At 46.0% G+C, this 11,498-nt stretch overlaps 1 protein-coding gene across 1 annotated transcript in view; it reads left to right on the top strand.

Annotated features, from left to right (window-relative positions):
- Positions 1-8,767: 8,767 nt before the first annotated feature.
- NDRG1 (N-myc downstream regulated 1) overlaps positions 8,768-11,498 on the top strand; it is a 39,466-nt gene continuing 36,735 nt past the window's right edge. The window contains exon 1 of the mRNA XM_012572127.5: positions 8,768-8,907. The gene's annotated coding sequence lies outside the window, so the exon portion shown is untranslated. The remainder of the gene's footprint in view (positions 8,908-11,498) is intronic.

Here is an 11,498-nt window from a genome sequence, read left to right as displayed (position 1 = left end):
CTGGATGTGTGTAGGCTAAAAGGGACAGGGTGTGAGCTCGATACCCTTGCCTGCCCACATGCTGAATTTCTGCTTTGCTCCTTGGCTCTGGCCTGTCCCCTTCCAGGAGCTCAGTGGGCAGCGTGCCCGCACTGCAGCCTGCCCAGCCTGCCAGGGCTGCCCATCCTCTGCAGAGCCCCAAGCATACCCCGGGGATGCAACACACCCCTTCAGCTCCAGGCCATAAAAACATCGCTCTTGTGGGCTGCAACACCGCCCTTAGATATTTTTTTTTTCAGAGCCTTTGTACTCAAAAGCACAGCACAGAAATAAAGATAAATCTTAGGACCGAAGGGACACTGCTTGCAGCACAGAAGGGAGCCAGGGCCAAATGCCACACAGCTTGTGGGGTCAGTCTGACACAGAGGGCTTGCCCAGAGACTGAAGTCAGGCCACGTCACTTGGGGTCAGGGCCAGACACTGGGGCTGGCCATTTTATATTTATCAGAATGCACACGGCATCTGTTTTAGACACAGCTTGTACAGGCCAAAACTTAACACCAAAGTGGGATTTTTTTGTAACTCTTTTGCTCTGCTAATCTGAAACAGATTTACCATGACTTGTTTAATAAGGAACAGCCTCTAAAGCTATTAAATGAATGAATTGCTGGTTCAGAGCTGGCTCTTTGATTCTCAGGAGCTGTTTCGAAATGGCTGGCAAAAAGAGCATGTCCAGTGTTGCTGCAAGAGCTGCAATCAGCTTACCTATTGCTCTCTTCTCCTGTCCCTACTCCCTTCATTTCTTTGTCTTAAGGCTACACCCAGTCTTTGTCAAAAGAAGCTTTTTAAACAGATTGCAATCAGAAACTGCTGCTTGTGTCCTATCCACGTCCTCTCTGGCATCTTCTTCCTTGAAACTTTTGTATGAAGCCATTCAACCCTTGTCTCCTCTACCTGGACAGAAGTCAGGGAAGAAACCTGAAGTATCTGTTTCATAGGAGTTTCTGTTTTATGCCCAAGAGTCCAGGAACAGGAATGTGGTCCCAGTCCTGCTGGCGTGGTCAGCTCTGAGTATACAATGCCAACCAACAATATTACTTTGTGTTTCATTGATTCTGTGTTCAAAGTTCTAAGACCAGCATTTATGACAAACAATTCAAAAAAAAGCAGCAGCCATCTAACTAATCACAAGTGACACAAGTCATTTAGGGTCTTAGACTTTCTTTTGGTGAATTGCTCAGCTCTGTACTGCTCTGCTTTGCCTCTGGGCAAAAGGACACACACTTTTCAGTGCACTTTCAGGCAGAGGACACATGATATTTCTATGTGAGGAAGATTAGACAGTGATCAGGCCTTTTACCAGCTCTTCCTTATCAGACATCAGTGAGGACAGAATTCTGACTTGCACTTGCTTAGCTACTCCTGAAACTGATAGGTACCCTTCAGCCTGTTCTGCTTGATTTTGAGCTATCTCAGCCTTGGTGGGTTCAAAAGTTCAGCTGAGATGTGAGTTGGATGTTCCTTCAGTGAGGCTGTGAAAAATGGAATGGGAAGGATTCTGGTACACACAGATGAACCCGTGGCTGTGTGTTTGTGCTCAGCAGTGCTTCAGCCAGACTGAGTGGGAGGAAGAGGTGAGGGGGGAGGGAAGTACTTTCCAGATTTCTAGCCTGTAGACGAACTTTAAAAATATAACAGCTAAAGATGGGGACAAAAGGGAAAGAGAAGGGCAATTGCACTCCAGTTTTGGAGCAATTTTTCTCAAATAAATAATGACCACAGATAAGATGCTCAAAGATGCCAAATTGCATTTGGTGCCTTCTGCCCTGGTCAGTATAGGAATCACAGACGTATCAGCTAAAGGAACCTGCAGCAAAGGGTTTGAAATCAGATTTCCTCGTAACTTCCAAGTTCTGTGATCTCTTGTTTCTAACAGCCTAATTTATCAGAGCACAGACCTCCTTGGCCACACTTTCCTGCTAAACAACAAGTTGCTGCAAAGTCTCTTTTACATAAATGGCTTCAAAAGTCCCCTTCAAGTTGCTTGTGCAGCCCCCAGGTGAGCTCTGTTTGAACATCCCTAACACTGTGTTCCAGGGAGGATGTGAGCAGGCTTCACAATGGTCAAGTATATAGAACCCCCCCTTTCTATATGTGAAAGTAGCTTTTAAGAAAAGAGTATTACAACTTACAAGTACTTCTATTAAATTTGCTGTTGAATTTGCAGCACAGGACAGTATTTGCTGTGGATGGTCAGCAAGATTCTCACAGAGCAAATCACAGAACTACAGGACCACAGGATATACTGACTGGAAAGGACCCACAAGAATTGAGTGAATGGGGATGGAGTCCACAAGGTTTTGGCCAGGCAGACTGAGGGAGGATTACAGATGCAAGAAGTTGTAGGTGACCAATTGTGAGCTTTAGCTGGGCTCTGTTAAAATCTCCGCTCACTCAATCCCTCAGAAGTTTAATTAGTGGTGTGTGCAGCTTGCCCTCTTGTAGGCCATTTTGAAAAGAAAAATTCAAGGGGGAGAAATGTCAAAGGCTAGATGTTAATGCTGAAAGCAGTATTTTCTAATTGGATTTCTTTAGGCAGAGGAAACTCTGACAAACACAAATTTTCTCATTGGGGATGGGATAGAGAAGGCCACCCTTCTCTGAGAAAGCTGAGAAGAATCCACCCATGCTTAAAGCCTTTCAAGTTTCCATTTCTCCCATCTCTGATTGCTGTGTAGGACTAAGGCACTGCCTTTAGCTCATAGTTAAAATAGGTTTTTGTGTTTCCTTGCCTGCACATAGTTGACCACAAAATGAATCAACAAAAAAGTAATATCTCATGCCAGCTTGGTAAAGCTACATCTGTAAGGAACTTACTGTGTGTGTTTAGTGTACATCACTAAAGCAACAAGCTCTATACAGTTTTCCACACAGGTGTGTACACGTGTGTTTAACAGGTGGACAGGTCTGAAGAGTCTGACAGAGATGACATTCCTCCAGCATGAGCAAACAAACTCATGCAAACCCAATTTTCTAATCCCCCAGCAGCCCCAAACAGCTTTATTTTAGACCATTGGACAAACAAGAGGGTATGTGAGTAGCTGATCATCACACACATCCTGCTGGGGCCACCAGGGACCTTCATGGGCCACAGTGCATGGCCGTGTTCAAACTTCTGCACAGTGTCAAGCAGGTGACAAAGAAGGATTCACCAAAGAACCCATCTGAGCAGCCAAACTGAGACTAAATCAGTGTGTTACAATTTGATTGTGGTGAATTCACCTGCACCTCACAGAATGCCAGAGTCACAGGATCACAGACTGGGTAAGGCTGGAAGGGACCACACTGGGTCATCTCGACCAACCTCTCTGCTCAAGCAGGGTCGTCCCAGAGCACATGGTACAGGATCGTATCCAGACAGTTCATGGATATCTCCAGTGAGGAGGCTCCACACCCTCTCTGGGCAATCTGTGCCAGTGCTTGGTCACCCACACATTAAATAAATTCTTCCTCATGTTCAAGTGGAACTTCCTGCGCATCAGTTTCTGCCCATTGCCTCTTGTCCTGTTGCTGGGCACCACTGAGCAGAGCCTGGTCCATCCTCTGACACCTCCCAGACACTGACAGACATTGATGAGGTCCCCTCTCAGTTTTCTCTTTCTGAGGCTGAACAGGCCCAGCTCCCTCAGCCTTTCCTTGAAGAGAAAAGCTCCAGTCCCTTCATCATCTTTGCTGTCCACCACTGGACCCACTGCAGCAGCTCCACATCTCTCGTGTACAGAGAACTCCTGAAACGCACACAGCACTCCAGGTTTGGCTGCACTGAGCAGAGGGGCAGGATCACCCCTCTGACCTGCTGGCAACGCTCTTCCTGATGCACCCCAGGATACCTTTGGGTTTCTTGGTTCCAAGGACCCTGCTGGCTCATGGACAGCTTGTTGTCCACCAGGACCCCCAGGTCCTTCTTCACAGAGCAGCTTTCCAGCAGGTCAGGCCCTCACCTGTACTGATGCCAGGGTTATTCCTCCAGGTTCAGGACCCTGCATTTGCTTCTTTAGTCTGAAACACAGGTGCCACTGGTACCTCTAAAACCCCAACTGGACTGCCAGCAAATCAGGATGTGTGTGCAACCACTGCCACCCTGGGAAAAGGAGTTGCCTTAGATCCTACACGAAACCCCAGCTGGGATTTCTTTCCTTTTGTCTTATCCTGCACAAGTTTCAGTGAATCCCTGCTGGCTTAAGCTTTGCACAACAGATAGATCTGAAACTGAAGGCTCTCTCTGTGAGTTCTTGGTGTGAGAGACAGGTTTTCATCTAGATATTGCAATTGGAGCCTTTTCTGTTTGGAGGAGGAGTGAAAGTATGCAGCAAATCCCAATTCCCCTTCCAACTGTAGCAGTGATATAGAGCTATCTCTCTGCCTTCACAATGACATCTGTGAGCTGCAGAGCCAAATTCTTTCTTTTTCCTGTTTGGCTTGAAGAACTTTCACTATTTTTACAAAATGCATTAACTCCTTCAGGAAGGATTGCAGGCAAAGCATTGTGCAATGGATGTACACCCACCCTGTAGCTGTGGTTGAGACTTTTTCCTGGTTATCAGAAGAGCTGTGCTCAAACACAGCTGAGTATGGGCTCTGACACCAAGTCCCCGGTTGCCTGCATCCTCTGTGCGTTACAGACTGTGAGGCAGTACAGAGAAAATTCTCAGTGACCATAGGTATTCATCTCAGAGAGAGCTCACAGTCAAAAACCTTATGTGGAAACAAACATAAAATCTATTTTAGACCTTGCCTCTCTTGGCTTTTTCTCTTGGCTAGCTTTAATATTTACCAGTCATTATGCTGACTTCTCACAAACCCAGTTCTTAGGCACTTATTTGTCCATGTCATGGGACCAAAAGCCTGAGTGGGGAACGTGGGGCTGCGTCACACAGCAGATTCCACAGCCAGCAGAGCTTCCTACAGAAGTGCTCCCCTTGGTAAAACTCCACCAACACCTCCTGAAGGCACAAACCTGCTCAAAGAGAAACAGAACAAGCCCCCCAGCACCTCCATTCTTTACAGAGAAACACAATCTTCTAAAATATATTTAAAAAATCCACTTCCTTTGCAAATGGGAGGAAGTTCCTAAAGCAAGACCAAATAAATGACTCACCCCCCATCTATGCTTTTGCTGAAGCAGCTAAACCTGCCAAAAGTAGTTTCCAAACTGGAAATAAGTACTTAAGTGGGGATATGAATAATACCAGGCAAATCTCTGACAAAGGCATGTGAATCTTCAGTCTGGTGTTATTTATTTACATTTTTAATTGAGGTCAATGCCCTTGATTCAAAGCTGCATTGAATAATTTTTGGAAGGATAACTGATCTGAATGGCTACATGTCAGCATCATCCAGGGATCCAAAGACAACAACAAAAGACTATAGTAGAATAAAATTCCCAGTGGACAGGGTGTGATATTTGATGGGTCACACAGGGAATTCTTTTAACATGAACCAGCAAACATCAAGTATATTTTTCATAAAACATGTATCTTAATCCAAAATTATCCCTCCTGTATTGTTAGCGAGAACAAGGGAACACCCAGTTTCTTTCATAGTGACTAATAATATTACCACTGCTTAAATGTAAACAGTGTGCAGAGGTCTTTCTAAAAAAAAAAGCATAATATCTTTTGCAAAATATAATGCTGTACACCAACTATATTTTACTCTTTTTTTCCTTCTTGCTGCTGCACAACCACTAAAATTTCCTGAATAAATGCTGGCATGGCAAGAAGTATAATGTCAAGGGAAAGAGGAATAGTCTCATAACTAACATCTGTTTTCATAGCATTGAAATTGATGGAATTGACACCCTTTGGTGGACTTTGGATCAGGTGTCTACCCTGGTGTTTCTTCATTTGCACCATACTCTTTTCCCTGGAGCCTTGTTAGCATTAATTAGTTAATGGCTTTAAAGTGCTTTTTAAATGCTGAAATATTGTTACTGCCAGATACTGGAACACACAGGCAGGTTTCTGCTCAGCACATATGATTAGTCTTTCACTAGCATGGAACTATGGCCTTTCATTCTTTGGTTGTTTGGATTCCTACAATGATCCAATTCAGTAAAATAAAATAAAACAGTAAATCAAGGACTTGTTTACTTTACTCTTAAATAACTCAAAGACCTATGCTGTGATCTCAAGTGAAAGCACCAGCAGCACAGGAGAGGTTTCAGGTTCATTTGCACAGCCTGTTTGCTGGCATGGGAATGGAGATCTGTGTCAGAGCAGCCACCCCTCCAGAGATGCTCTTCTCAAAAGGACAAGTGCATGCCAGCTGCACAGAGCTGGTTAATTAAATGAAATAATATTTACAGTATTAGCCATTAGGATTTCAGAGGGCCCACATGGGTGGCAGCTTGTATTGTCTGCCCAGCACAGTGTTTCCTAAAGTACACACGTCTGTACACGTACAGCTGCTGCCACAGGAGCCATTCAGCTGCTGTGGGAATGCAGTGAGAGCAGTCCTGCAGCCCAGCACGGCCTGAAAACTCACTGAGGCATTGCATTGTCAGCAGTGACACTGGCAAATCAAGCCTGGAAATTCCTGTTTTTCCAACCTGTCTTCTGCACAGACTTTTTCAAGCAGAGAGGAGTGATGTTCCCCGAGCTTTCAGCTGTGCTCCTTTCTGGCACAGGTCAAAATTTGGATCTCTGAGTACAAACTTTATCAATTACATCTTTACACAGTAAAATACTTCCTAACTTGGATTTTTAGAATTACTTCATTTTCTTTCGCAATCCACCAGTCTCTCAAAAGTGACTGTAAATCACCATGTTAGCCTCAGCCACAACCAGCAAAATAGCTGGGAAGAGTGCATGAACGATTGAAGGCTCTGTTTGGATGCACAGATTACCAGGCTTTCCAAGCAACTACTCCCTGGGACTTCTACCTGCCAGTCTTCAGCATTTTTGAAGATCCAACACTGCATGTGATCTAAATAACAAACTGCAAGGCCAAAGCAAAAGGAAAAACTTAATTTCAGTTTTCCATTCCAGACTCAGTACTCGTTTTTTAACTGCAAAAGTCTGCATCTAGTGAACAGAGAATAGTTCATTTCATATGAATCCCTGAAGCTTTCAGCCCCTTCCCCAAAAAGCAGCCAAGCACAGCACGCTCTAAAACTGCTTGAGGATTGTCCAAATCACACAATTCAGACACTGCACCAGATCTGTTTTCTGAAGGACTGAATGTTTTTGAGCTAGGATATTGTTTCATGACCAGATGAAGGAAGGTTTAATCTGTTGGAAAATTAGTCAAGCCCATGTTCTCATTCCAGCATTTGCACTTGTTCCATAACTTGGGTACACTGAGCTAGACAGATCTTCCATAACAAACACGGCATGCCAGTGACCTGATGACATAATTTTGAACATATGACTTCAAAATAGGCTCAGTTACAAATGAAATTATTTGTGATGGTTTCATTGGTTTCCTGGCATCACAGTTTAAAACAATTATGAAAAAGATTAGGCCTTTTATCATTCAAAAAACAAAGAAAGCACAAAGAGAACAGTGCTGTCTTAGGATGACAAATGTTCTCTTGCATTGTTCAGAAATACTTTTCATCCTTGCAGACATTAATTAGTCAGAGGGAAGAAAACAAAACATTTCATTTATTTCACACTTGGTAATACTTCAGTTATAGTTGCACAACATGATCACCAATAATTTTGTGGTGAAAAAGAAGCCAGACTTCCAGGGTTCTGCTTCCAAAGGCAGCAGTTTCTGACTCAGGTACAGAAGCTGACTTAGGAGGAGAGAAGCTAATATGCATTTAAACAGAAGTAAGGTTTGTAGACTTGAGTTAATAACCTTATTATATAGCTGAAAAAACAGGCTGAGAGTTCAACAGAGTTTCAGAGTTTGAGGAATTTCCGATTTCTGCTTCAGGCCACTTCACAAGGGGCAATGATGACATGTTGTGGATTTCATGTGTTTGGGTCACAGTAACATGCCATAAAAGTGAAGTTTGTTAAGTGAAATAACACGCTTGGGGGAAGAGTGTTTTACAGAAAAGTCACAGAAAAAGCAGCTCAGGCCGTGACAGTTTAACCCGCCTCTTGGCGGATGGCTACACACAGAACTGTGTATAGAGAGATACTCTTAGCTCAGCAGGCGAGGGCCTTTTTTTGGAATAAACGACTAGCTGCACTTCTTGCCAAAGGGCTGTTACTGGGAAACTCACCCAGCACTTGCAGCACCGACTGCACCCTTTGAACTTCAGCAGAAATGTGCAAAGGCATTATTTCCCTCCTGCAATTACAGCTCCTTCCTAGTGGCCATTTTAAGGCGTCAGCATAAGATTTTTCAACTCTCATAGAAGTATGTCCAGGACTTTGCCAAGACCACCTGTGCCAGGACCCCGCTGTCGCCATCCTGGGCTCAGCCTTTCCCAAGGGGGCTCAAGCCCTCGCACACATTCCCTTCTCCTCTCCGAAGCGGTGGAAGCCGCGGCTCACGGGGGAAGCGGACGCGGGGCAGAGCCGCTGGCCGCTCTCCAGCCCGGCTGTGCGGTATCCGCGCCGAGCCGCCCGCGCTGTGCGGCCGGGCAGGGGGCGGCCCGGGCTTGCGGGCGGGTGTCGGGGCTCCCTGCTGATACTGGGGCTCCCCGGGGCTCCCTGCTCGTACCGGGGCTCCCTGCTGATACCGGGGCTCCCTGCTGGTACCGGAGCTCCCGGCTCGTACCGGGGCTCCCTGCTCGTACCGGGGCTCGGCGCCGGGCCGGGCTCGGGGCCGCAGCCGCCGCACACACCGCGGGCGGCGGGCGGGGCCCGGCCCGGCGGGCGGGGCAGCGCTATAAATCGCCCCGCGGCCGCGGGCGGCGGTCCGAGAGCGGGCGGCAGCGGCGGCGCAGGGACAGCGGGAGCCCGGCAGGTAAGGGAGAGCCATCCCTCCCTCCCTCCTTCCATCCCTCCTTCCCTCCTTCCATCCCTCCTTCCATCCCTCCTTCCATCCCTCCATTCACCCCTCCATTCACCCACCCTCGCGGTCCCCTCGAGCGCGCATCCTTGCATCACCCTCCTCCTTTCTCTCCCTGTGGCTCCGAGCGGGTCGCTGCAGGGGCAGCGAGGTGGCTCTCAGCGGCTTGGAGGTCCCCGAGCCGGACCCCGGCTCTTCCCGGGAACGGCTGCGGGATGCTGCTGCCAAGGTCCGAGCTCCGGGGCAGCAGCGGGATGGGATGGGCTGGCTTGGAAAACAGCCGGGAAGCCAAGGCACGTCCTTTCCCTACCACTGGAAGTTGACCGCTGGTGATTGTTTGTGTTTCTCTGCTCTCGCAGCTCTGTGCTGGGCTCGGAGCACCGGGCAGCGCGGCCGGTGTCCGGTCTGTTGTCATCGTATGTGGCGACAGGCACGGTTCGCCACCCGCGCTGGGCTCAGAGCACTCGAGGGGAGTGTGGAGGTTTGCGGTGGAGGGGCAGCCATGCACTGGGCTTGATGAAATAAGGGATTTTACTTCTGCTAAGGAGGAGGTTTTAGTTAATGCTTTTCATCATCAGTTTTCCTATGAGACATTTGCAAGTTGGCATTGCTGGCTGCATAACTCACTGTTTCACAAAGATCACAGTGCCCTGTTCAGCACCCCATCCTCACAACGGGACTGCAGATAGAAATTTCTCACCTACGTTTTTTTGATGATTTTCTTTCTCTGGTTTAAATAGGAGCTGTATTTTGAACCTAGAAAATGCAATTGTACTGACGTAGAAGAGGTCAAAGACAACCTGAAGTGTTCTGTCCAGGTTTTCTGCATGATGTTTTGATAGTTTTGCTTTCTTCTGGCTTTTTATCAACTTTTTTTTGTGTGTATCCAAGTGTGTCAAAGATACACAACTACTGCAAAACTCACTGTTGAGGGCAAGCAATGGAAATAACCTTAAAGAGGAGCTATCAAGTGCTTCAGGTAAACATCTGAGAAGCCTGCCTTGTTTTTAGCCTTGGCTGTTCCAGATATAATTTACAGCAAAACTTCAGCCAGTGGCGTTAAGCAGTGCACTTTGAACTTGCCTCTGGGAACATATTTCGTGGTTGCTTTTTGTGTTTTGGTTTTTTGTTTGGTTTTTATTTTTTTGTGGGGGAGGCTTTTTTTTGTTTGGTTTTGGTATCTTTGTTAGGGTTGTTTTTTTTTTTTATTTTGTGTGTGTGTATTTTTTTTTCCTGTTGTTTATTTTAATTTTGTGGTCTTTTAACCAGAGTCTAATGTAGTTTGACATAGAATGACTGTGTTTTTATCACAGGTACTTGAGTAAACAGCAGGCAGCTAATGCTGTATGATGTTCCGTGCACAGCAAGAATTTAATGACTTTGGACAAAATACTAAAGCTTGGAGTAGATGCAGCACAAACAGTGGTTCTCAAAGGCTTGTACAGTTCCCAGGGTACTAATGTGTCCCAGGCCCTCAAAGAAGAGTAATTCATGAATGTGTTCAGGTGGAACTGGTGTAGGTTTTTATATGGAAAACACAGATGCAGTGAAAGCAGGTTTTAATGTATTAATGATGGACTCCTTAGGGTTTGGCTTTTATACATAATATTTTTCAGTAAAAACTGAACAGATGCCACAGCAGAATGGTTTGGGGACCTGGAGGCCTCAGCTTCTGAGTTCCTTGCACAGCAGAAAACTGAATGAGTTTGATTTCAACTTTGAAAACTTTGAACAGAAATTTCTAAAAGTACTGAACTGTGAGATCACAGAATGGTTTTTGTTGAAAGATTACCTGTTTTAACATCCCTGCTATGGACAGGAACACCTTCAACTAGACCAGGTTGCTCAAAGCCCCATCCAGCCTGGCCTTGAACACTTTCAGGGATGCAGCATCCACAGCTTCTCTGAGCAACCTGTGCCAGTGCCTCAGCATCCTCAGAGTGAAGAGTTTTTTCCCAATATCTAGCTAAAATTGACCTTCTTTCAGTTTAAAGCCGTTCTCGCTTGTCCTGTCATTACATGCTCTTGTAAAAAGATGAGCTCTTCCCCTGAGAATGGGCACTGCAAAGTGACTGACCTTGAATCAGACTGGGGAAGAAGGGTCTAGACAAACTAGTGTGTGCATTTGTTTCCCTTAGAAAGAAGGGTTTGTGTACTTATTTCCTGCATTCATTGGCCTTTTTACCGAGATGACAGCAAGATAGAGATGTCAAAGTGTCAGGTGTCCACAGAATTAGGCAACAGCCAAGGAAGTGTCACCCTCTGCTGAGGGAGGGCTGCCACATGCATGCCTGTGTTTGGGAACCAGCACCTGGGCTATAAGCGCTTAAGGTTTTCCGTTTGTGCTCTCCACAATGGATTTTTTTATTCTTGCCAAAAGGAAAAGAACACTAAAACTGGAGCAGACCATCTGGGTAGATTGTATGAATGCTCAGTAAAACCAGCAGGATTCCCCTATTGTCCTTCCTCCAGTGGGAGGTATTCTGCTCATTGGATATTCCTTTTTGGACTATAACAATTACATGGGGAGATTACAGGGCACCTTT

This window comes from Taeniopygia guttata, chromosome 2 (genome assembly GCF_048771995.1).
Source record: "Taeniopygia guttata chromosome 2, bTaeGut7.mat, whole genome shotgun sequence".
NCBI classification, from domain to species: domain Eukaryota; kingdom Metazoa; phylum Chordata; class Aves; order Passeriformes; family Estrildidae; genus Taeniopygia; species Taeniopygia guttata.
Note: the sequence above shows the minus strand (reverse complement) of the source record. Positions and strands in the feature narration are given on the sequence as shown.